General features: G+C 39.8%; 1 long non-coding RNA gene across 3 annotated transcripts in view; it reads left to right on the top strand.

The window, feature by feature from the left end:
* The window catches only part of LOC137211477 (uncharacterized), a 57,902-nt gene that overhangs the window by 17,450 nt on the left and 16,356 nt on the right, over window positions 1–24,096 (top strand). For 2 of the 3 annotated variants that reach the window (XR_010937101.1, XR_010937100.1), the window contains exons 2-3: window positions 2,714–2,798; window positions 10,741–10,823. This is a non-coding gene — a long non-coding RNA (uncharacterized lncRNA). Of the gene's footprint in view, window positions 1–2,713; window positions 2,799–10,740; window positions 10,824–24,096 lie in introns of those variants that run through there. The other variant, XR_010937099.1, reaches the window with a different exon arrangement.

Genomic DNA, 24,096 nt, shown 5'->3' with positions numbered 1-24,096 from the left:
GGAAGCAGCAGGTATATAAAATTATTATATATTGTATTTATGCTGCATGCACAGAAAATTGACTAGAGACCCTGAAAGTAGGCAAGCTCTTTGGAACCCAGACTGGATTACCAAGCTGAGTACCCCTGCAAAACAAACTCTCTGTCTGAACATATGGAAGGTACCAAAAGAGAGTGAAAACCAGTTTTACTTTTTTTTTTAACTTTTTTTTTAATTTTTGGAGGAGAACCAGCAGTGGAAGAAAAGATCACTTCCTCTGTAGACACTATGGGTTTCGAATTCTGTAAACTCTGACATGTAACTTGACCCTAAAGCTAATGAAATCCTGTTAGACTTTCCCTGCCCTCCTTCCTGCTTCCATCTTTTTGATTGTCTCACCTTTGAAAACCTCGATTTGTACTTGTATACATGTGTGATCCTCCTGCCATTGTTTGGCTTTTTACCCAGGCACTTTTCACCTACATCCTCTCCTCCCTTCGTTTGGCAGTCGGTTGGGCTTCTTCCTGCCTTGAATACCACATTCCCGAGTTATTCAAGCTCAGTCATTAGCACCCTGTCCCCCTACTAAAATTATGAATGAAAAGCCTTGTTGTTCTTTACAAATAACTCAGGCTTCCTCAGTCAGTCAAATTCGAATGGAAGTGACTGCCGGACAAAGGGGTGGGATGACGGACAGTCCTCACAGCCAGTCATCAATGCCCACAGGAAGTTTTTTAAGCAACAATCTAGGTAGAGAGGGTCGGGCGCTCCCGGAGGACAGGCCTACAGAGGGGGGCTGGGGGGTGCTCTTTGTGTCCATTTGGATCTTAGGGGGAAAAAAAAAAGTCCGAGAAGACCAGAGATGACAATGCACAGAGTCAATTTTGCCCTTGCAAGAACTTAAGAATCCTTCCATGGAGACATCTACCTTGCAGTAATGCTGGTTGGAACTGACCATTTACTGGGCATTGAATGCTGAACCGTGCAGGAGTGGGTTACAGACTGGGAGCTGCACGACTCCCCGCTGGGAAGTTGCATTGTCCTGGGCCCCTTTTTCACAACAGGGGAAAAGGTAATTGACAGGCTGATTGTTTGCCCGGGACCCCCGCTGTTTTAACATCCTGGAAGGCCCCAGTCACACGTTGTCAATAATAGCCATCGGAGGTGCGGAGTGAAGGACTGTTCAGGAAACAGTTTGAGCCCTTCAAGTGGACAGGCCTCAGTGACTTTTCTTGCACTCTGGCTGCCACAAGCAACTCATTCAAAAATAACCTTCAAGTAATAAATCAAACTTGTTTCCTGAACTATACAAGGAACAGCTGGTTATTTTTCCTCCCTTTTTTTTTTTTCAAAGACAAAAAAAAGATTTTTACTACAGGAAATCAAGCATGTCAAAATTTGGCAAAGCAATTTGGATCATTTAACAGCTAAACACTTCTCTTTTTAATGTTATGCTTTCATCGGTCTTTTTTTATTTTGGCTTTTCATTTTTGCATTCTGTTTGCTGCCGTGAGTGTCCCTTATCTGTGCTTTCCTCCCTTTTGAAAGGAAAATGAGTTTAGTATCTTGTCCTTAGAATATCTTTGGTAATTTCTAATGTGTTGGTCAAGAGGCTCAACTTATTGTACAGCTAAAATTTGTTTTCTTCTACAGAGAGAGTTTGGATTTAGACCTATAGCTCCACATATCTGTTTCTCGTGGGATCCATATATTTTGGAGTTCTGATGACAAGGCAGTTTTTCTTCAGTCTGCTGATTTAGGAACCCCAAGCTAGTGCATATGTCATAACTGAAGTAGTCTGCTATTTTAAGAAAGCACATTTTGAGCGTTTTTGGTCTTTTTGTGTCTCTCTTTGTGCCTGTTTTTGTGTTTTCTTTGTGTGTGTCTTTCCCTCCTTGAATATGTTTGCCCTTCAGATTTTGGAAAAATCTGCCAACCTCTGACTGACCTTAGCGATAATTAAGTATAAATATAAGTATAAATGATTAACATAAAACAATTCCCTTCTGTGATGATTGTTTATCTTTATTTTATAGATGCTTGATATTTCAAATAGAAATCCATTCCAAATGAAAATATTTTATGATCTATCATTGTGTACCTTAGAGATTAGCTTTTCACAACTTGTGGACATTTAGAATTAAAAAAGAAATGTATTTGAGAATCTGTCAGATTTCAATGCACTAGGTCTATGTCAATCAATTTAATTATAATTAAACAATAATGTTAGGATTAGATATTAAGATTATGTAAAACATCTATTTTACAGGATATTTTTACTACTATTTAATAAACAAAGACAATTATAATTTAGCATTAAATGAGAAATTATAAATTATACTTTGGGATTTGGTCCTTTAATAAACTTTTTATTTATTTTGTTGCAGAGATTATTTATAATAACACACTTGTAATGAAAGGTATGTTTACAGGAAGATAATAATGAAATACAATTTGTAGTAGACTTAGGTCATTGTAGGCTTCTTTTCTATTTCTCTTTTCTTTTTTCATTTCTTTTCCTTGATATTTGCAATAAATGACAATGCCATAATAGCACATATAAACCCATCTTTGTGCTACACGATTAAACTTACACACTTTGTATGTATACAAATGTCTTGGCTGATACGAGTGTGAATTTAGCAGTGGGTGTGGTTTCCCTGTAAATGTTTCTTCCATATATGGCTGATATTCATACCGAACCTGTTTTGATGTAACATTTCTTTACTTTCAGCATTTAAGCTTCGAACATGTGATACGTGACTGGATGGAATTCCTGGAGAACTGTATTAACACGTTTCAAAGAGTTGAATCCTGAGGTTAGTACCATGTCAGAAAATTTGAGGATTTGCACAGTTATTTATATGTAGGGTTCATAGATGATTGTATAATATCATTCATAAGTGAATTAGAATATAAATATTATATTTAAAATAATGTAAAATACTCAGTTCTGTACATGACTCATTTCATATTAAGGCACAGGCTTTTGTCTCCCTCCGAGGTGCTCAGGAATCGATGAGTTAAGTGGACTTTGAACCTTCTGATACCTTCCCGCAGCCTCACAACTCCTCCCCATGGCCCTGTGGGCTCTGGCCACAGTAGGGGCAGGTGAGATGGCGGGTGTAGACTGAGAGTGCTCTGTACAGACTTGCTTTCTGGCCTCCTGTTCAGCTGCCAGTCTCACAGCTTGCCCTGAGAATGGACTTCCTGTGCTGTCATTTACACTCAGTATCACACTAAGCACTCTTTGTCACTCAGCTTTTGAGACAGAAGGGGGCGAGATAACACATCTAGACTGTTTGTGTTGACTTTGTGGATAAAGTCAAGGGCTGGAGTCAAGAACCCTGGGTCTTATCCTCATTTTGCAACTGCCTTTCCTGTGACATTGAGCCAGGCTTTGGACCTCCCCATTCCTCACTTTTTCCTCTTCTATCAAATGAGGATCAGTTTGCAGTGTTCTCTTATTTTATCAGGAAGGTATGGTTGTTGAAAGATTTTCTAAATGTTTGAAGCCGCTAGCAAAAGGAAAAAGAAATCTGCTTTTTGGAGAGAGATGGAAAGGAAACCACAGCTGGTTAATTACTCCTAGAAATAATTCATTTTCCAATCCTGTAGGTAGGGAATTTTCCCTCCTACTCATCCTTTTCTTTTGCTCTTTTCCTCTCTCTCTCTCTCTCTTCCTGTCTCCCCCTACCCTTTTTTTTTTTTTTGCGGTACGTGGGCCTTTCACTGTTGTGGCTTCCCCCGTTGCGGAGCACAGGCTCCGGACGCGCAGTCTCAGCGGCCATAGTCACGGGCCTAGCCAATCCGCGGCATGTGGGATCTTCCCAGACCCGGGCACGAACCCGCATCCCGTGCATCAGCAGGCGGACTCTCAACCACTGCGCCACCAGAGAAGCCCTCTCTCTGCCCTTCTTGTCTGTCTCTTTCTCCCTTTCCCTCTACCCCTGCAATGTTTCCTTCATAGCAACATGCTGTGAGATCAAGGTGTGTAGAAACTAGCAAAGCTGAAGAATACCTCTAAAAGGCTTTGTCCGCTGTGGGTGAGCGGAGACACCGGAAACACAAGGAGGGCCTTCTGAGTTGACTGGGTGGGGAGTGACAGTAAGGGCTATGGAAGCTTTTACAAATATATGGGACTTCAGAGACAGTTACCAGCTGGCAAGCTGGGTCTCTGGGGCCTGGGGCCACTTATTTAGAGGTTCTTTTTGTGAAGAGATGGGGTTGGAAAGGGGTTGGAACGTATAGTGAAATTCAGGGATTCTCTCAGTGGGATAGGATGGAGGGCCTCTTCTGGCCACAGCTGTGGCTACATCCTTTTCCTTTTTCACTAAATTATACAACTGAATAGAGTGTAGCTTTGAGTGGAAAGGGATTTCATCTCCTACTTCAATTAGAGTGTATGAAATATTGTGAATTGTAAAGAGTGCATTTTAATACATTTCACTTTTTAAAAACCTTTCGTCGTTGAGTTTTATGGCTGTTGTTTTATTTTGTGAAGACCTTGGTAGTATAAATTACAAACCAGATATTAATTCACATAGTATTCCTCGTGGCATTTTAAGAAGGGTGTTGTATATTCTGGCTTGCTTATTTGATATTCCAGATCCACAAATCCATTCATATGTGTTTAGATTTTTCATTCAGAAGGACAGCAGTATCATTTTGGTGGTATATGCTTTTGATCTTTTGTACATACATGGTTTTTATATGGCCTGACATTGTGTTTATTTGATATTTCTTATTGAATCCATTGTATATTCATGGATGTTTCATGCTATTTTGCTACCTATTGATAAGCTTTTTTAGTGTGACTCCCCCCATTAAAAAAAAAAAGCAAGAAAAAACCTACTACATGGGGGATATGTATATATATATTATATATATATAATATATATTAAAATATAATTTATAAGTATGTATATTTTACTTGTTTTAATAAGAAGGATGTGAAAAGATACATACCAGTGTGTTTATAATACACAGGATCTGAAGGGGAGGCAGGAGCTTATTAACTTTTTAAACTTTTTTCCTGATTTGTTTCACTTTGTACAACAAATATGTATTACTTTCTTAATTAAAACTTTAATAAAGAAAATGTTTCAATACTGATTTAATATAAACACTTAAAAAGGAAATTTAGTAGTCATAGATATAATTTGTATTTTACAAGGTTTTCGCCAATCTTGGTAAAATGTCTAAAAATCCGTTAAGAAAGCACAGTCCCTTTTGTTTTTAGAGCACACATACAAAAAAAGCAATGGTTGGTGCTCCCTCTGCTGGTTTCCCTACAAGAATTAACGGGCCAACTTGGGAGGATGAAAAGATAACAACGAAAATTATGCTGAGTCTTTGATCTTTAAACACCATTTCCACATACACATTTTATCCTTGACTGACAGCAAGTGTCAAAGCAGTTTGTGAAAATGGGTTCTCTCCTGACATTTAATAGTGATACTGAAGTTGGGCTAGATAATTATAACCCTTTCTAAAAATGAATTTCTCCTTTTTCATATCATAAGCTAGGATGTAAAACACAACTATTCTTAATTTATTGGGAATTTTTGAGTGGGGATTAATCGTACATAACTAACTGTCAATAACGGGATCTGGTAGTTGGCTATTTGAACATTTTCACATTAGTAAGCAAAACTGATGGGGGAGTGACATTATCATGGACCATTTTAAAAATTTAACCTTGTTATATCATTACAGTAATCTGTACATTCTTATATAAAAGATACTTGAAAATTTCTTAGTTTAGTTAATATTGATATCCAAACTATAACTAAAGATGCTTAGAACTCATTGAATTCATCAATTCCCCCACCCCCACCCCCACCTAGGAATCCTGACTTTCTTGGATCAGAGTATGTTGAGCCATATATACTATCCATTTATCAAATATTAGTGTTAAATCATTCCTAAATCTTTATTGGATTCTATATTATATATAATACGGTATTCTCTGTCTTAAAGGTGTTTAATGTGAAGATTCTGTCTGTACATATTCAACTCCTTCCACTAGCTTTTGCCTTTAGGTAGGTGTCAGTTATGGTATTAACTGCTAGAATATATGAAACTATTTCCCTTAGGGATATATGCATTTAATAGGGAGCTCTGGAGAATCTATAAACTTTCAAAAGGAGCACTTTTTTTTTTTTTTTTTTTTTTGCGGTACGCGGGCCTCTCACTGTTGTGGCCTCTCCCGTTGCGGAGCACAGGCTCCGGACGCGCAGGCTCAGCGGCCATGGCTCACGGGCCCAGCCGCCCCGCGGCATGTGGGATCTTCCCGGATCGGGGCACGAGCCCGCGTCCCGTGCATCGGCAGGCGGACTCTCAACCACTGCGCCACCAGGGAAGCCCCCAAAAGGAGCATTCTTAATGGTAGGTTTCAGGAAGAGAACTTTTGTAGTAAGACAAAGTAGACCGGAGAAGGGTCACCTCTGGAGAATGCACAGGCCCTTGGGAAAGGAGTGGAGAATTAAGACAGCTCCAAACAACAGGCAGTAAAGAATGGGGAAGGTGCTGTTGATCAGGAAACAGGAGCTGCATTTCCTTGGTAAGAGAACTGCTCTCCTTTTAAAAAGTCATCTCTGTGAGGGCTGCTCAGGGAATGGCGAAGGAGAAAGGAAATAATAGGGTAGAAGGCCAGATCTCGTAAGTCAACTTTACCCATCACTGATGAGCCAGATACCATAGTCAGATCAGCCTAATACCCTGGAAAACACCAGGTAGAGATTTAGGCAAGTGACAATGTTAGGGACAGGCAGTTTCACGTAGCAGAGATCCAGTCACACTCCTGGTGTTTAAGCAAGGGAATGCTAGGCTCTAGAAAGAGTGGGGAGGGTGATGAGTGTTGGGGGTTCTGGGTATATGGAAGGTGCACACACTCCATATACTCCAGTGCTGGAGGACCTGGAGTACCAGGCAGTGCCTGGTTGGACTCTAAGGTCAGGAGGATTCCTGGCAGGATCCGTGTTCTGGATTGTGGGATGTGAGCAGTTAGGGTCAAGGCTGATTTGATAGTGACCCCAGTGTACTAGCACATTCCTTCATCCTGAGTCTGGAGAGGGTTTGTATACGAGCACATGTTCAGTTAAGACCTACAAGCCACACAGATAACGGTCCAAAGCAGGAATTTTAGGAGATATATTATTGGATGGGAGGTCATGCCCCTTGCATCTCAAGCCATGATATATGGGCCAATGCACTCTTAGCCTACTTATAAGGTCACTGTGCATTAGAGGTTAGGGATTAAAGAGACCAGAACACCTCTTCTTCAAACAACTTTTATATTATATTTACCATCAGTCCCTCATAATTGTTCTCTAATTTTTTATGTCTTTGTTTTTAGTAGTGTCTCTTCAGATGATATATTTTAAGTTTCTTAAATGCAGGACTGTTTTTTTTCAGATCTTTTCCATTTCCCTAAGAGCTTTAACTTAATTTTGTACCCAGATTATTCTAAATGACAGAGATGTTAGGGCTTTGTTTGTTTGTTAGTTTTTTCCAATATGCTCTATAGAGCAAATTCCCTGAGTTTCTACATGAAGGTGGGGAGGGAAGGGAGCTTTGATTTTACATATTTGGCTTTTATATAGTATTTCCCTTGAAGAAAGAATTGCCCTAAAAATTTTCAGAAAACTCTGAGTGTGTTTGGTTGATGATAATCAAATTGATACTCAGAAGCAACTGAATGTAGGGAACTTTTCCTAGAAGGCCTACATTCTAAAATGGATTCCTTTTTAATTGATTTCTTTATGAATATATTCTTTATGCATTGTTAGTCCTATATGAATCAACTTAAAATTAAATGTGTTTCTTTTTCTTGTTTTGTTCATGAAAGTGATTTCAAAAGCCATGCTTCTTATTATTAGAAGAACTATTAGTCAAAGAGTGCTCATGTGTTCATAAACCTTATAGTCCAGGAGAAGTGGTTTGGAAAGAGAAAACTCTTATATATTCCCCAGGAATTCCCCAACAAATAGACGATGTATTTAAATGGATGTGCATTTTCCCTACCCTTGGACCACATCAAATCTGACACTAAGCAAGGAATTATCTAAATCAGGCTAGGAAGCATATAAAGGCTAGTAGATTTATTTCAAGACCCTTTTTAACCAAAGCTACCTTTTTGCTTTATTTATATTATCTGAGAGAAAAGTGTGAATTAGGTACCTTCTTCCTTGCCTTCCATTCTCTTCTGATCAGAGAGATAGAATCCTTTAGACCTACCTACCCTGTTAACAGTAGCCATTAGTCACATGTCGCTATTGAGCACTTGAAGTGTGCTGTAATATATACACTAGATTTCGAAGCCTTAGTAGAAGAAAAAAAGATGGCGAACTAGCTCATTTATATATTTTTTATATTATACATTGAGATGACAATAGTTGGGTTAAAGAAAACATTATTTAAATTAATTTCTTTTAATTAACTTCATTTCTTTTTACTTTTCAGTATTCAAAAATGTTAATTTACATATGTGGTTCACATTTCTGTTGGACAAAACTCCTGTAGACCAATAGTTCTTAAACTTTTTTGAATAATAATGCGTTCCTTTGAGAATCTGGTAAAAGCTCAATAAATCATAGAGAGATAGATACTGTCAGTTCTGCTATACCTAACATATGTGTTCCTAAGACTCACCGTACTGTGCAAAATCATATGCTAAAAGCTACAGGGCTGGGATTGGAGTAAACACTCAACAATTTTGTCAGTGACACATAAGAAAGATAGCAACGTAATAAAAATGGTAGCACAGTTTTATCCATGGTGAATGGTAAAGAAATATGTCAGTATTACAATAAATATGGCACTTGACCCTGAAAATGTCTCATTTGTCTGTCGGGGTGGGAGCTCCTACGAAACTGCCCCCCTTCCAAGCCTGCCTTGTTCCCGTGGCTGCCACCCTGTGTGCCAGAGGAAGAGAACGTTAGGAAGGTAGAAAAAAAGTGAGGGAAAGAGAAATAAAGAGAGAAAAATAACAGAGAACAGAGAGGAAGACCACAAAATAGGCTGAGAGGAAAGGGGAAAAAATGAAAGAGAAGGGAGGGCATGAGGCTGAAATGCAGGGATGCAGCGTATGAGTGATGGGAAGGAGGTTACCTGAAATCAGATGGAAAGTTGGAAGAGCACATGCAGAAAGTTGGAGCAGTAAACGGAACAGCAGATGTAGGTAGAGCTCATTGTCCTTGAGAGGTGTGTGCATTTTGTTGATTTGTGCAAAGCTCAGTTCAGCTGGGTACAGTTTTCTGCATTGGCCTGGAGATGAAATTGGCACAAGCAAGTCCAAAATTACTGTTGTGCTAAAATTTTCCCTAATTTATCAGTCACGTTGGAACAAATTCACGTTTTCAAAACAAGCGTTCTAGCAGAACTGACTGTAGAAACTTACACCATGATAGACTGTCATGCACAGCCCACGTTTGCAACCTCCAGACTGGAGGAGTGTCAGAGCACGCCAAGCATTAGGAAGCAAAGCTGAAATGCCAGCATTTGTTTTTTTCCAGGTGTTAAAGTCACCTTGGATTATGGATTATGAGAAGGGGGGCCTGGTGAGCAGTTTGTGGTGAGCAGTTTGTGGAGTGCTGAGTGGGGTGTAGGGAGTGAATGCATTATGGGTGTGGATCCGTGGGGGTGGAAGACGTTGAATTTGAGATGAAGAGAAGGTACCCTTTCGATACCAACTGAAGATGATCTATTTACACAAGCCTTTTCTAATCTATGCTAGAATTGTCCAGGAACTATCCCAGTGACAGGAAATGAGTGCTTGGTGAGAGGGAAATTCTAACAGGTAGTAGACAAAACGAGCAGATACTGTCTCAATATTCGGCTTCTGTTTATTCTGGGCTTTAGTTGCAATTCAAAGAATTTGGTTCCTGTGAATTCACAGAAATAGGTCTAAGGATCTGTCAAGGGGAAGTGAATTGAGACGATCTTCAAGTCACTAAGAGTAGTGAAGTAACTTTGAAAATTAAATCAAACCATTGGAGGTGGTTGCCCATTAAACATAATGATACTAATGAAGATGAGGATGATAAGCTAATATCTACTGGGCTCTTAGTAAAACTGGGGACTATACTATGTGTTTTATGTGGATGATTTTATTTAACATTCAAAACATTTTGAGGAAAGAGTTTTACCTTTCTTAGGTACCTCTTTTTATGGATTGAAGTAACTCTGCCAACATCACACTGAGAGCAAGTAGCTGAGTTGGGGCTTGAATGTAGGCAGTCTAAAGCCAGTGTTCGTGTGGAAACTACCAGACTCTCGTCTTATTAGTGGTCTTGCTGGGGACTTTCCTTGTCTACTGTTGTATATTCTGGTACTGTTTAAATTTGTGTAATGAAATGCTATTACTTAGGTTATTTTTAAAACAGGAGAAAAATACACATACACAGACGGGTTTAAAAGAGAAAGCCTAGAAAAAAGAAATAAAAAAAGAAATAAAAACGATTTTAAAAAGTGAAAATCAACTTTTAAATTCTACATCCAACATTTTATAATACATGTATTTGGGTAGCATGACTTGAAAATGTTGTTACTTGATACACATGTGCAGGGGGCTGTCTATCCATTTGTAGGCCCCTTGGGGGAGTTCCCGTTGCCATCAAATGTACACAGGGTTGCCAACAGTAAATTATAGTAAGAGTGGGTAGTATAATCAATTTTAAATTGCTGTTCAGTTTTATAGAAGAAATATTTAATATTCAACTATTAAAATGTTAACAAATGCCATTCATTATTTTTCAGAAATGGGTAGAAGTAATCATTTTTCACATGTCCAGTTAAATTGTCTTGTGTGTCTGATACAAGGATGTTACGCTATACCAAAGGTAACATATTATTGTAAAACCCTAAGTTGCATGTTTGTTCAAATTATTTCCATTTGCTTATCTTTGCTCTAGATTCTAATTTATAAGACGTATATAGTAAGGTATTTCATATTTAAGTTACATCTTTTTTTTTTTTGTGGTACGCGGGCCTCTCACTGTTGTGGCCTCTCCCGTCACGGAGCACAAGCTCCAGACGCGCAGGCTCAGCGGCCATGGCTTACAGGCCCAGCCGCTCTGCGGCATGTGGGATCTTCCTGGACTGGGGCACGAACCCGCGTCCCCTGCATCGGCAGGCAGACTCTCAACCACTGTGCCACCAGGGAAGCCCCTTAAATCTATTTTTAAATGAAAAAAAAATTTTTTTCTGTAAGTAACAATGGGTAGTGCCAGATTTTATTCTCTTGTTTGATAAAAAAGAATAAAATCTATTTATCTATTGTTTATTTATTGTTTTTCCAGATACTTGGTTCTTGTTAGTGGATTAGAAATGGTAGATTTTAGAATGAAAGTAGTGTTACCAAACCAGACTTGGGTCTACTTGCCCACCTGCAGTAAAGCCAATCTCCTGACCCCGGGCTGTGGTGAAGGAAAGTACAGCATGTATTGCAGGGCACCAAGCAAGGAGTCCAGGCAGCTAGTGCTTAAAAGGCCCCAACTCCCTGAAGACTTTCAGAGAAAGGTTTTTAAAAACAGGATGAGGGAGGGGGTTTTTGGGGGGTGTTATCAGCACATGGACATTCTTCTGATTGGTTGGTGGTGAGGTAATCGGGAATCAACATCATCAGCCTTCTGGTTCCCACAAGTCTGGGGGCTGCGTGCCTGTGGGCAGCATACGGTTAACTTCTTCCACCTGGTGGGGGTTTCAGTATCTGCAAAACGGCTTAAAGGAAGTGGCTCAGAATATTATCTAAAGCGTTTGAGGAGGAACTTAAAGTCCTTGGCTTTGTTTAATGGCTAAAGTATTATTTTGTCTTGTTTAACTGTTTTCCTGTCTTTCTGCATTTTCTCACTTCTCTGATTAAATTTACTCTTTGGAACTTGGGGAAGGCCTAGGAGGCTAAAGTTTTTTAACAGATAAGAGGCAGGCGTAGGACATGGTGGGGCAGCAGGGAGTAGGTTCTGGGAAGGCCCCATAGGGTCCTGCTCGGATACAGTAGAAGACCATCTCTCCTCCCCACTCCCCCCAACCCTTTTAATCCTGAGTTTCAAATGTTCCATGACTTGGGAGATGTCATGTCACAGCATTTTTTTCTGTCCTCTGTTGTGTGAGAGGAAATAAGAATACACATTTGCAAATGAGATTTTTCTAAAGAACTCTGGTTTTTTTTAGAATCACAGTAGGAACACATTTTCTCCTATTATTGGATAAATACCCAGTGAGGTACTCTCTCTTCCTCAGATTCCTCTTCAGACTTCCCTGGAGGAGAACTATGTACCTAACTTCGTTCTCTGCATCACCGTACCAGGCCCCCCAAACGTTCCTGGCTGCACTTCCCGGAGAGATGGAATGTTTGGGACTGCTCAGGGGGGCCTGTCAGGGACAGCTGCTCTGCCCTGCAGCACTGGCCACAGCTCAGCTGCCCTGAAGGGAGTATTCCTATGGCTTCTCAGGTGGTGTAACTGCACAGCTCCTGCCAGCAGCCTTGGCCAGGGGCCAAAGGAGAGAAAGGAGGGTGGGGAGAGTCTCCTTCACTAGCCTAGAGATACCTTCCTGAGCTGAGGGCCTCAACTGAGGATCTAGTTCATTCTCTAGTGTTACGGAGGAAAAGTAAGAATGATGGGTGGGGCTGATTTTTAATAAAGCAACATGCTTTTCTGAAAAATATGATACTGATCATTTGTAATAAAGGTTTGAGTTCTAGTGCAGCAAAGTTGATGCCCATGTATTTGTGATATCAGGCAAGTGGATATTAGACTGGCAGTTTCCCTCTGAGTCTGGTGAAAAGCGTTTCTCTTAGAGGCTGAGTCATCTTTCCAGTCTTGATCATGAATGAAAGTATTTCTTGGCTGCCCTGGCATTTCCATTGAGCTTGTCCAGGGGACCAGGAAAATGGCGCTTGACCAAGCTCTTCCCTTGGCTAGGGAGAATAAGCTGCTGATTGCAGTGAGGGCTGATTTTCCTCTCTGGCCTCTGTTCCTCATCCCCCTCCTGCCCTCTCTGCCTCTCCCACTGGCTCCAGTACATGCTCACACTTAGGAAAAGTGCCCCAGGCCAGGGGCGGACAGAAAGCAACACACTTGTGCTTGGCAGGGCGAAGCCCTGCAAATCCCGGCAAGTGTGCTTACAAGTCAACTCTTGCCCCCGTCACAAATGGCTGGGGAGGGGACCGGGGTTTATACTTTCTTCAGTATCTAAATATCAATTTGCCCTAACCACCTTTTGGAAACAAATTTTAAACATACAATAATAACGCCAGCATCATTCTTCCACCATCCCAGTGGATTGGAATGGAAAGGATAAAGGGGAAATGGTTTTCCAGGTCAACTTCTGTGTGCACTAGAGAAAATGAAAAGCCAGTGTGCTAATTTAAAGTCAGCAGGCATATCAAGATAGGTAATGTAGAAGAAGGCAGTGAGTCTTGGGGTACTTATTAAATATTTCATCCTACATCTTAACTATTAAACAAAGCACACAGACCAAGCAGAAGAATGTGAGTTTCTGAGGCTGGACGTTGTGAGGCTTAACGCTGTGAAAGACGCAGCCTGTAGCAGGCCCCTTGGTACTTTCCCCTGCCCTTGGATAGACCCTCCTCTTTGAGAGCATGAGTGTATCCTGCAAGAATGCCGGGGACCTTGCCCAGCTGTAGGTCATCCACTTTCTAGAGGACAGTGGGAGGCCAACGAGGTTCTGGGGCCAACCCAAAGCTTTGGGTTTTTTAAGGGTAGTGTAAGAGAAAACTTAATTTTCCTCCTCTACTCTCAATAACTCTCTGACACCAGAGGTGTGGATTTTTCCCACACCAAGTAATTCTCCAATTCTCAGTGGACATTGACTGAGTCTCCTATAAATTTAACTCAATTCTGACACTATCTACCTGGAGATAGTATCAGATCCCACAAGTCAAGGGCTCAGTCCCACAAGACTGCCCCCACCTCAGATGTCAACCGCTACATCCAGATTGCCACCTGTACTTCTGACCAACCAGGGTTTCCATGACCCCCTCCTCAGGTTTGATAACTTGCTAGAATGGTTCACAGAACCCAGGGAAGTGTTTCCTTACACATGCTGATTTATTATAAAAGGATACAACTCAGAACCACCAGATGGGAGAGATACATAGATGCATATACATGCCCCATGTATGGGGCATGGGGTGTGGAGCTTCCATGCCCTCTTAGGGTGTGTCACCTTCCTACCACCTTCATATGTCTACCGCTCTAGAAGCTTATCAAATCTTGTTGTTCCTGAGTTTTTATGGAGCTTAATCTCCAGCCTACCACACTCCCACCTTTGGGGTGGGAAGCTGAGTTCTCCCAGACCAGGAGGGTACCAATCACAACAGGTATATTGTACACATCTCTGTCATGTTTACTTTATATCTCTGTCTCCAATCCCATGCATTGAGGTGGTTTCCTGTGTCTAAAGGAAATATTTGAAGACCTAATAGAAATTAGACTGATCTGGTTATATAGAAAACTCTATAGAAATCAGACCTCAAGCCTAGAAAAGATGAACGGCGTTATTCAACAATGGCCTCAAGATAACTCATCCCACGTGAATGGGTAGGAGATCCAGCACTCCCTCTCATGGGAATTGAATTAGTTTGCTAGTTCTGCTATAGCAAAGCACCATAGACTAGACTGCTTTCTTATACAACAGAAATTTTTTTTCTCCCATTTCTGGAGGCTGAAAGTCCAAGATCAAGGTGTTGACAAGGTTGATTTCCTCTGAGGCCTCTCTCTTTGGTTTGAAGATGGCCATCTCCTTGGTGTAGTTTCACATGATCTTTCTTCCGTGTGTGTACACTTGGGTGCATGTGTGTCCCTGGTGTCTCTCTGTGTGTCCTAATCTCTTCTTATAAGGACTCTAGTCATATTGGATTAGGGCCCACCCTAATGGGGAATTACCTCATTTCAACTTAATGACCTCTTTAAAGGCTCTGTCTCCAAATACAGCCACATTCTGAGGTACTGCGTTTAGGGCTTCAACACGTGAATTTGGGGGAACAGAATTCAGCCCATAACAGGAATAATTTCTCTTTGTTCCTCATTTAGATCACCTGAGCAGTAGTTGACCTAGGCCTGGACTTTTCTTTTGAAAGGCAGAATGGTATTCTTGGAAGGAGCATGGACTATGAAATTAGACCTCTAACAGTGTGAATCCTGATTTGATCACTTACTCCTTTTTCACTTTGGGCTCTCTGGGCCTCTACTTTCCCATCTGTAAAATCTGTGTAACATCTGCTTGGGGATTAAATGAGATAACCTGTGCGAAGTGCCCGGGGCAACAGTGTAGGCGATAAGCTTAGTTCTACTTCTCTCCCTTCAAAAATAGGTAAAAGCTTCTGTTACTATCAAGGGAAGACATTCTTCTCTGGCTCCTCTAGTGGGATTCAATACATTTCTCAAAGGGAAAGGAAATGGCAAAGTAGGTAGTTGGAAGTAGTTGGAATACTGATTTTAGGTGTGCCGTGTATTACTTAGGCTTTTGTGGGTTGGACTGGGGATTAATAAGCTTTTAGAGCCCTTTATTTTAGGGAATAGTATTCAGTTTGGGAATAGGAAATAAGGTATCAAGGGCTAGTGCTTGCTGTTAGCAGATACAAGAGTTGGGTATGGAATTAAGGACCCAACTATATGATTACTGAATAAACAGCAAAGCTAGTCACTAGGATGGAGCAAGCATTGCTTGGGTTTGAGGAACAGCTACAGCTCAGTGGGTTTCAAAGAAAACCACATTTGGGGCCACAAGACAACTCTTAAACCTATTGGTGGATCTAGAACTTAACGCTATATTGCTAAGCAGAACTGCGGGATGTTCACTTGCATTGTAAGCCTTTAGAATTTGTTATCAGAGTGAGGCAGGGAGAGGTAGGAGCTGGATTGTGGTCTTCTTCTTGAGGGCAATTAATAAGCATTTTCTGAGCATAATTATTGCTCCCACACTTTGCCCATTTATGTCATCATAGAAATAACAAACTGGACAATGTATAATTTATAGTTTATCAGCATGTTTCTTTGACTCTTAGATCACTTCTAGAAAACATGTGTAGTGATACCTTTTTTTTTGCTATCACAATGCTTTACAGTGCAGCTGCATGAAGAAAGAATAAAGAAATAAAGTTAAGCAGAGAATTCAAACGCACTGTCTGCTGGTAATTTTCCACTACTTAAGAGAAAATGTCACTTTTCGCCCAAACAACTCAATCCTTACTCTTATCACCAATGTACATAACATGATTGATATTGCATATCTGCTATGTAAACATTGCTTTAATATTTTTCATTACTTTTGCCCAAATGACCCTGAGTAAATGTAGTATCTGGCACAAGGTGCTGGAGTCGTGACACTGTTTCAAAGCCAGTGGCTTTGTTGCACAACATGGAACTCTCAGAACCTTGGCATAGCTGGAGTTTTTTCTTTTTCTTAAGAAAATTTCATTGGTGATTTCACCTTTATTATCCATGAAGCTCTGTTGCCTAGTAATCAGACACTAAATGCTAAAGGGAAGGAAACATATACTTTTAACTCCTTAATGGTGTAACGATAAAAAAATTTATATTGATATGTGACTGGTGTCCAGTAGTTGGCAAAACATTTTCATACATACACACACACACACACACACACACACACACACACACACCCAATTTTGGGGAGAAATAGGAATTCATTTTGGCAGGAATAAAGTTTATCTTCTAACAAAAGAGGGGAATGTTATCCCCTCATTATCTTTCTGTAAATGTCCTCATATTCACTGATACTAATATTTGGAGAGAATTTTTAATTTTTTAAATTATTTTTTAGGCCACACCATGTGGCATGTGGGATCTTAGTTCCTACCCGGGGATTGAACCCATGCCCCCTGCATTGGGAACAGAGTTTTAACCAGTGGACCACCAGGGAAGTCCTGGAGAGAATTTGTTAAACCTTCTGAATCACAGTTGTATTTTTATTCAACAAAGGCAAGCTATCTGAACTCTTCCTACTGAGTCAAGCAAATTTCAAAGATGTCTAGATTTCCATGTGATACTACATGGAGCTGAAGTACACAATTTTTTTGTTATAGTGGAAAATTAATTGGAGGAAGCTGTTTTGACCCCATCTTTAACAGTTCTATTTAAAAATAACTTATATACAAAAATAAACAAATAGAACATAATCAAACTTATAAGATGTTGCACAGCAAAATAAACCATAAACAAAATGAAAAAGCAACCTATGGACTGGGAGAAAATATTTGCAAGCCAATATATTTTGGCTTAATTTCCAAAATATACAAATAGCTCATACAACTCAACAGCAACAAGAAAGACAACCCAATCAAAAAATGGGCAGAAGACTTAATAGACATTTCTCCAAAGAAGACATACAGGTGGCCAATAGGCACATGAAAAGATGCTCAACATTGCTAATTATTAGAGACATGCAAATCAAAACTACAATGAGGTATCATCTCACACTGGTTAGAATGGCCATCATTAAAAAGCTTACAAATAATAAATGCTGGAGAGGGTGTGGAGAAAAAGGAACCCTCTTACACCATTGATGAGAATGTAAGTTGGTGCAGCCACTATGGAGAACAGTATAGAGGTTCCTCAAAAAACTAAGAATAGAGTTGCCATAGGATCCAGGATTCCCACTCCTGGGTGTCTATTCAGAAAATACGAAAACACTAATTTGAAAAGATACATGCATCCCAAAGTTCATAGCAGCACTATTTACAATAGCCAAGATATGGAAGCAACCCAAGTGTCCACCAACAGACGAATTAATATAGAAGATGTGGTATATATATACAATGGAATATTACTCAGCCATAAAAAATGAAATAATGCCATTTGCAGCAACATGGATGGACCTGGAGATTATCATACCAAGTGAAGTAAGTCAGAGAATGACAAATATCATATGATGTTACTTATATATGGACTCTAAAATATGATATAAGTGAATTTATTTACAAAACAGAAACAGACTCACAAACATAGAAAACAAACTTATGGTTACCAAACAGGAAAGAGAGTGTGTGGGGGGGTAGAAATTAGAAGTTTGGGATTAGCAGATACAAACTACTGTATACAAAATAGATAAACAACAAGGTCCTACTGCATAGCACAGGAAACTATATTCAATATCCTGTAATAAACTATAATGGAAAACAATATGAAAAAGAATATATATATAAAACTGAATCACTTTGCTGTACACCAGAAGCTAACACAACATTGTACATCAACTATACTTCAAAAAAACATAAAATAACTGTTATATCACCTCTCTATGTCAAAAAGAGATGAGTGTATATATGGAATGATCCTAGCTCTTTTTTTTTTTTTTTTTTGGCCATACCACGCATCTTGCTGGACCTTAGTTCCCCAACCAGGCATCAAACCTGGGCCCCAGCAGTGAAAGCGCCAAGTCCTACCCCCTGGACTGCCAGGGAATTCCCAATCTTAGCTCATTTAAACCAGTTAACAGAGTTTTCCTATGCCTACAAAGTAGTTTATGATAATTTTTCCAAATAATTAATTTTTAAAATAAAAGCTTGAGTTATTTAAAGACATCTCTTTAATGTTAATTCGTAACGCTCACAATGCAATCATCAATTTTGTGAGACAAAACAAAACAAACAAAACAAAACAAAACAGTATTTAAACAGGTTGGGCATAAATTTCCATGACTGGAAAGCTAAATAGAATCACACAAACACATTGGCAATAATTGACAGTTATTTTAATCCCCATCATCACCATCACTATCATCAGGATTCATCACTTTAAAAAAAAGTCCTATTGAGCAGAACTCTTCAAAAGAAGTTTTCTCCCTATAAAAATATCCCCCAGTCCTCATAAAATCCAAAGTAGTCCAGTATTCTCCATGCATGGAGGCCATACTGTTTATCACAAATTTAATGAGATTAACTGAGAAGAGTTTGAATAAGAGGTTAACGCACAAGCTGATCCAGTGGAACTAGAGAATGATTGAGTAAGAGTCTCACTGCCTGGCTTCTAGCGCCGAGTTTGCCACTTGAAAGTTGTTTGATCTTAGATAAATCATTTTACCCCCTACATCCGCTCTCAGGGCCTTGGTTTGTACATCTATAAAATGCAGACTCAATACTTGGTCCTGCGTACTTCGTAGCATACTTCTGGGATCAGATGAGATCATGTGTGCAAAGTGCTTTCAATATTTCCGAGTGTCATGAAAATGTAAGTGGTTATTACTTTTTGAGTAGAGGTGCAAAGCTTGGTGGACTTGCTCAGAAAACCCGAGTCCAAGTTTTCCTTCTTCCACTTACTAGCTAGGAGTTCTTTGAGCATATAAGTGGACCTTTTTCCTTACCTCCAAAAAAGGGGTAAAAATACCTACTTCACATATATAATATATAAATATACAATATATAAAGTAGCTATAAAATCCAAAGTAGTTATCTTCATGTATGGAAGGTTGTTACATTGTCATGAATGCAATCAGATAAATTAAGAAAGAATTTGTGTAAGAGGTAATATGCAAATTGTAGTGTTTTTTAAGCTGTAAAAACGGTAAAAAAAAAAAAAAAGCTTTTTGAAATTGCAAATCTTCTTGAAAATGTTAAATCCACTTGTTGACAGCGGCTGAATTTTTCTATAAGATGAACCAGCAGTGAAAGCAGGCTTGAAACATCATCAGCATAGGACTTTGCCTGAGAGTGAGCAAAGACCAGTAGTGCTTATCAAGGGACTGGAGGGACAGACTTCCTACAAGGTCACCAATTCCCTTTGCTGCTGCTACTGGGACCTTCTGTTGAAAGCCAGGCAGAAGGACCTAGGAGTTCTTTGTATGAAAGAGTCAAATCTGGCTCATCAAGAGATGACATAGAAAACAATGAATATGTAAGTGAAAGTCTTTAACTTACTTTTAAAAACTAAAACAGACTTTAAGAACTTGAATGAAAGTGACTTATAGGAAATAGAATATGCAGTCATTAATGATAAAAATCAACACGGCGGTTTCTAAATCTAATTATTAGTATATCATTGCTCATATCTAATGTTGATTTTTGATATTGGTAAACCACTGCTAATATTGCTTCTGATATGGTAACATGGGAAGGGAATGCGTGCCAGATATATTGGAGCAGCTCCCCACATTTGCACTGATTTCAAACAAGGTTACAAATGCTCCACTGCTTTCTTGGCTGTTTAGTTTTCCTCAGAAAGTAATTCTCATAGCTCTCCTGTTCTGTAGTCTTCCTACTTCAGCTCTTTAAATTAACTTTGTGGCCAGCAACCAGCCTACTTTTGGCTTTTGGTATGTTTTAATAAATATTGTGCTGTTGGGTGATAGAAAGCAGGCAGAGTCCGAAGATCATCAACCAGATAGCCTTTTAGGGTTGTGAAAATACCACTGCTATTGCCTTTTTTCTATTTTCTGTTTTTGTGCTGTTTCTGATAAGAATGACTAAAGTGAGAGCAGAATTACCAAGAACCCCAAAGATTCAGAGTTCTGTAGAGACCCAACTAGCAGTTACCAGTGGGGAGAGGGAAAGGTGGAGGGGCAAGATAGGAGTATGGGATTAAGAGGTACAAACTACTATGTATAAAATAAATAAGCTACAGGGATATATTGTACAGCACAGGGAATACAGCCAATATTTTATAACTATAAATGGAATATAACCTTTAAAAATTGTGAATCATTTGTTGTACACCTGAAACATATAATATTGTACATCAACTATACCTTACTGAAAAAAATGACTTTTAATGAAAAAATGAATTTTAATGAAAAAAATTAAAAATTCAAAGGAATCCTGTCTGTGAAGCTCAGCACAGAAGAGGTGTCTGGGGAGCTAGTCATAGCAGTCTCCCTACTTTCTTGCCGTAATTCAGCCAATGCAGTGTGCTTGCTGCACCACAAGGGTACCCCATCCGAGGTTCTGTGTTAACCTCCTCTGCAGGATTAATGTGATGACAGATCAGCAGATGTAGTGCCTGGAGAAGAACAAACACTTCATTTTCTGGTGTTTTGAACTCCTCCAAGAAGAGTGACATAAATGAATGAATGAATACATGAATAAATAACAGTGAATGCCAGACAGCATTGATACTTCTGACTGGGAAAGATACTTACAAATCAGTCACCAGCTGAGGACACTTTCTTTAAGGTTCCTCAACAATCATTGTCCTATCTTTTTTTTTTTTTTTCTGGTAACGCGGGCCTCTCACTGTTGTGGCCTTTCCCGTGGTGGAGCACAGGCTCCGGACACGCAGGCTCAGCGGCCATGGCTCACGGGCCCAGCCGCTCTGCGGCATGTGGGATCTTCCCAGACAGGGGCACGAACCCGTGTCCCCTGCATTAGCAGGCAGACTCTCAACCACTGTGCCCCCAGGGAAGCCCTGTCCTGTCTTTTTGTAATAGCACTTTAACTGTTATAATTTTATAATTTCAGTACACTATCCATTTTGAATAATTTTTTTTATAAAGTATGAAGTTTGGGTCAAGTTTTATTTTTTTACTTGTTGACATCTAATTGCTCCGCTGTCATTAGTTGAAATGGATATATATATCTGTCTATCTCTATCATTGAATTTCTTCATGGGTAAAAGTGGAATTCATAGTGTTTCATTTTAATAGGCATATTTTTTCCTTTAATGCAGGGAATTTTTTTCTATCATGCTTTTGCATATTTTTTATTCCATTTATTGATTTTAGGGAGAAATACAAATCACCAATTTCTGATATATCCATCAATGTAGAGGTAACTCAATTAGTGTAATTTAACCCCTTAACTTAATCTATCCCAGACAGCAATCAGTGATGCATTGAAGGTCTACACTTTGGATGAAATAAATTAAACCTGATTGGCTTGGTTTCCACTCTTTTCCTTGTGAGGCATAAAAGTCTGAGGGAAGCAAGAACCTGGAAGCAGGATAACTTCTGCTTTCCATGCAGTAGTTCCTCCTGGATCAGACCACCCACCTCCCATCACAAAGAGTAGAGCTCTCATCAGTACTGCCTATATCCGAATTAATTAGTCTGCCTAGTTCTAGGGTTCAGTTAGCAGGCACATTTGGCTGTCACACTAACTTGCATCCTCTAGCTTCGCCTCTATCAATCATAAAGGTGATATTTTGGTTGCCTAAGGGCTGGTATGTCTTTTTTTTTAATTGTGTAATAATCTCAGCAGGAGAGAGGGGTGCTATCAAGGCCCTCTGAAATTCTTAGCATTTGGTGTATAGGTTAGAAATATTGCTAGATATAACAGAGAATAGAACTTGCCAATAAAAATTACACCCAAAGAAGATTTTGGTATAGCTTTAGACATTTGATTTTTTTTAAACCTTTTTTTATAATCTTTTTAAAAAATTTATTTATTTTATTTACTTTATTTTTGGCTGCGTTGGGTCTTCGTTGTTGCACGCGGGCTTTCTCTAGTTGTGAGCGGGGGCTACTCTTCGTTGCGGTGCGCAGGCTTCTCATTGCAGTGGCTTCTCTTGTTGCAGAGCACGGGCTCTAGGTGCGCGGGCTTCAATAGTTGTAGCTCATGGGTTCAGTAGTTGTGGCTCACAGGCTCTAGAGTGCAGGCTCAGTAGATGTGGCTCATGGGCTTAGTTGCTCTGTGGCATGGGGGATCTTCCCGGACCAGGGCTCGAACCCACGTCCCCTGCATTGGCAGGTGGATTCTTTTTTTTTTTTTTTTTTGGCTCACGGGCCCAGCCGCTCCACAGCATGTGGGATCTTCCCAGACCGGGGCACGAACCTGTGTCCCCTGCATCGGCAGGCGGACCCTCAACCACTGCACCACCAGGGAAGCCCTAGGCATTTGGTTTTAATGTGTATGTAGATTGTTTTGACCTTGGCACTTTGTAGAAGTTTATATTGTACTAACTTTCTACTGTTTTAGGTACGTGGTGTTTGACTTTGGTCTGTGTATTAGTCAGCTCAGGCTGCTATAACAAAATACCATACACTGGGGGACTTAAACAACAGATGTTTATTTCTCACAGTTCTGGAGGGTGGGAAGTCCAAGATCAAGATGCTGGCAGATTCAGTTTGTGGCATGGACCTTATTCTTTGCTTGTAGATGTCTGCCTTCTCACTATATCCTCACATGCAGAGAGAGGAAGCTCTGGCATCTCTTCCTTTTCTTATAAGGACACTAATCCCATCATGAGCACCCTACCTTCATGACCATGTCTAAACCTAATAACCTCCCCAAAGCCCCTCCCCCTAATATCATCACATTGAGGAGTAGGGATTCAACATATGAATTTGGGGGGGACACAAACATTCAGTCTACAACAATCTTCAACTGTAACTTACGGAGGCTTGATGCACAGGTAAGTGATAATTCTAAGATTCATGAAGCACTTCAGGATTTAAAAACAAAAACAAAAAAACCAAACAACTACCCATGGGCTATTTGCTTCCTTATCAAGAGTGTACAGAGACATCTTAGTTGTCAAGTGTGTGCAGGGCTATGAAACCGTAGGCTTATGGGAACCAGAGTTTCTTGGCAAGAGCACACAGGCAAAGTGGGCCTGGAAAAAGGTGAATAGATCCTAGCGAATAGACTGTGAATTGTCATCATCAAATAACAACCACTTAGAGGGCCAGAACCAAACCTGTGAGCAGGTTTCAGAAATGGTCTTAGAGTGCAGACCGATACAGATTTTTACGCACTTAGCTTTTCCTAAGCACGTTGGTTGAGGTGTGATATATTAACTGCACTAGTGGTCCCAATTTTCTGTGCCATCTGTATCTATGCCCTTTGATAGTGTTTTCCGTATCTGATTCTGCACTTGCTCACATGACTTTCTTCAGCCAATGGGATAGTAGCAGACACAATAAAAGCAGAGGTTTGGAAATGTATTTGAGTGATTCTACTTCCTCTCTTGAAATCCTGCCATTGTCATGAAAACAAGTCTGTGTAGTTTGCTAAAGGATAAGAGACCACATGAAGCAGAAATGAGTCACCCCAATAATACTAGCTTAGACCACCTGGCTGCTGCTCTACTTTTTCAGTTGACCACAGACATATGGAGGAATCCAAATGAGAACAGCTAAACACAACTCAACAAAACAGTTACACTGATATGTAGTTTCATAATAAATAATGTCTTAAGC

The sequence above is a fragment of the Pseudorca crassidens genome, chromosome 18 (assembly GCF_039906515.1).
Source record: "Pseudorca crassidens isolate mPseCra1 chromosome 18, mPseCra1.hap1, whole genome shotgun sequence".
Taxonomy (NCBI): domain Eukaryota; kingdom Metazoa; phylum Chordata; class Mammalia; order Artiodactyla; family Delphinidae; genus Pseudorca; species Pseudorca crassidens.
The sequence above is the reverse complement of the archived record's forward strand: the minus strand, read 5'-3'. Positions and strand labels throughout refer to the sequence as shown.